This window comes from Alligator sinensis, unplaced genomic scaffold, assembly GCF_000455745.1.
Source record: "Alligator sinensis unplaced genomic scaffold, ASM45574v1 scaffold1008_1, whole genome shotgun sequence".
Classification (NCBI taxonomy): domain Eukaryota; kingdom Metazoa; phylum Chordata; order Crocodylia; family Alligatoridae; genus Alligator; species Alligator sinensis.
In genome coordinates this window covers 742,086-745,417 of record NW_005842013.1, presented here as the reverse complement: position 1 = coordinate 745,417, position 3,332 = coordinate 742,086, and positions in this window count along the sequence as shown.

The window sequence follows — 3,332 nt, the reverse complement described above, 5'->3', positions numbered from 1 at the left end:
TGAAGCTGCCTTTCCTGGTTTGTTCTTCTGATGCAGCCAAATGCTTGGTTGCTAACGATGTCGGAGGAACCTCGCTCCACCCCAGGTGGGGTTTGAAACCGGTGCTTGCTTGTGCTGTCCCCGATGGTGCCAAAGTCAATGAGATGGCACCTATCTGCTCAAGGCAGTGTCTGCCCCACTACGGCACTTAAAGCTCTGGCTGGAAGGGAGGATGAAATGCTTTGTTTCAATGTGATGGCACTGGAAGGAAAGCTTTGGCTTTTGGACGTGCAAGAGAAAGAGCCGCAGGGTATTCGGAGGGCATTTTCCCCCTCCAAGGTCTGCTCCAGAGTCCACTGGAGTCTCTTCAGCAAGTTTGGGGTCAAGCCTGCTAGTGGGAGATGGTCATAGTGGGGAAGGACGGTGGAGTAACAAGTCCAGTCCAGATCCTGGAGTCACTAGGATTGTCTGTGCCCGTGACCTATGTCCACAGCACCACTAAAATGACTGAGCTTGAGACACGGGTGTTCAACCACCGGCCCGCAGCCCAAACCCAGATTGCAAAGCCATGATATCTGTCCCGCAGGGCTCCCCATGGGTCAGGAAATTTGGTAGCAGGGGGCTAGTGGCCCAATTCCCAAGCCCTGCTTGGTGGGTCAGAGCTGGGCTATGCCTCCTTCCCTCCATGTATCTGGGTTGAGGCTGGGTCACCCCAACATGGGTAGATCAAGGCAAGCTACACCCCCCACACCTGGTTCAGGGCTGCCCCCCACTTACTCTGCATGGGCAAATGGGGCCCTGCCATACCCACCCCAGGTGCTGGATCAGGACCACCAGCTGGATCTGGCCCACTGTGCATGCGGTCCACTGGGCAAAAATGTTGAGCACCTCCGCCCTGAAACATCACTCGGCTTTGCTGCAAGTGAGTGCCATCTAAACACCGTCTGGCATGGAGGCAAAATGCTTCCAGCAAAGAGATGTGTATGTGTGAGCAGGCGTTGCAGGGAGGGTGTGTAACCGCCTGGCTTTAGTATAGATAGACACAGCCTCAGCCTTCATATGCCTCAGTTGCCCCTAACTGCATCACCATCAAAGAGGTAAGCTTAACCGAGGTGCGTGCCGCTCGGTGTCCTTCAGAAAAGCGTGAATGATAAAAACATCCTGTTTTGTTTTGTTCTGAAGTGCTTTGCCCCTGCCGAATGAGAAGCCCGGTAGTGTTTAATTTAAGCACTTGGCAATTATGCAGAAGTAAAGCGAAGGTTACAAAAGCAATACAAACAAATCCTCTGTGCTCAAGGCAGCTTTCAAGCACCAGCCCCGATCTTTATCTTGCGAAGCTGAACAGCCATTGAAATATTAGCGGTAAAGCGCACGCTGTCCGATCTAGTTTCTTTACACAACTCGAGTGACGGATTCCTCCTACAGGGAAATCATACCACATTTAATCTTTCCTGCTGGTGAACCTACCTTTTTCTTGTCCCATTACTGGTCCCATCACGGCAATTGGACATTTATCCGTTCCTTCTTCCCAGATATGCCTTTTCCTGCTCTTCTCTCTGATACCTTCAGCTTTTAAAGCTGTCTTCTGCTCACAAATCGCCCATAAAGGAATATGGTATATCTCAGAAGCAGTCACCCCACTCTTAACACGAAGCTATGATACCTGATTCTTTAGCCCACAAAAACACTGGCTTTTTTCTTCACGGGCCATGTTGCATTTGTAGCTCTATCGAGTTGACGGTCCAGTAGTCCCCATTTGGGCTTTTCCTTGGGCTTTTTCTTTCCCATAGTCTATGTAGGTTGGGTGGGATTTTTGCTCTTCTCATATCCATCCTGGAGGTATGAGCTCTAGGCAGCTCCATGCTTTGCTGCACAACTTTGGGCAGTGCCCTATACAGCATATCTGACTCTGTATCTGCCTCTCCCCAGGTCCTTCACAGAGCAGCTCTGCCCCAACTTGGGGCCCTGGATTGCATTAAAAGTTAGGAGTTGCAATGCATAACCTCTGTCTTTTATTAGACCTGCCCCTGAACCCCTTCTCCTAGTCTTCTGTCCTTGCTGGTGGCCGCAGCACCACCTAATTTGGCTGCAACTGAACTGTGCTAGTGGGGTGTTATTTTGGGGGTATGGCTGTGGCCATTTGCTTGTGAATACACTGCACAACACTGAATCAGATGTGAATCAAAGCATCCTATGCAGGTGGCAATGGATAAGTCAGGGGTCGGGCTTCTCAGCAAAAAGCACACTGCTCACCTCTGATTAGACATCTGTTACTAGACTTCCACCTCTAATGTCACACAGTGCTTTAACCATGGCACAGATACACTTAAGGGCATAGGATGACTTCAGTTTATTAAACTTCAAAGAAGAGATGATCAATTCTGCCTCAAACTTCTGTGTTTCTAATACCACGTTTTGCAGGCTGGTACAGGCCAGGTCCCTTCCCCGAGGACCTGCTACTCTACCAAGGCATGATATAAATACCATAGAGAAGGCTTTTCCAATAACAGGTGTTTCATAGGCTATGGGTGCGCTGGCATTTTAGTTGCTTTCCATGCCACGTTCGTCTGTGGATGCTGGGGACATGGGTCACGGGCACAGACTTGCATGGAGCAGCAAGGTGGCTACAATCTTTGGAGCATAACAGGAAAACCTCAGGCCAGATGCCATGACCATGATCACTGGATGAGTAGCTGTTCAGCAGAAGCAGTTGTGACCCAAATGCTGGAGGTGTCACTTTTCCCAACCCGAGTCATCATCACTTCTAGGGCTGGGCTAGCTGCTCTGTTGGCCCCAAGGGGAGGCATAGCTCCGTTCCTACCAGGGCAGCCACTTCTCTCTTACTTTAAGGGCTGTCTCTTTGCCCCAGGCAAAAGGAGGCATTTCTTTCCCTGACCGTCAGCTGTAAGCGTGCAGGCTTGTGCTCTGTGCTGCATGTGTCCGACAGCGTGGATGATCTGTAGCACTGGTAGGTGCTTTCAAACTGAGATGCCCATTCGTTTCCAGCGTATTTGTGCCACAAATGTCCCTCGCTGGGTCACACTGGAAACCTCTGCCGCATCTTCTCCCTGGTAGAAGGTGGGTTGCTTGGGACATTACTTTCCAAACAGGCTCCCCAGCCAAAAGGAAGCTTTATATATGCAGGAGCATGCAACCAGAGCCCAGGAGCCCCAGGCCACTCACGGGGCAGCAGTAGAAGGCCTTTGGCTAATGAGGTGTGTAAATCATCAGTCAGACTGCCTACACCTCGGTATGTGATCCTTTGGTGTTGTGCCTACACCCAGACCCTGCCTTCCTATCTATGGTGCAAAGGGTGGGATTGAAGATAGGAGCTAAGTGACTTGCCAGAGGGC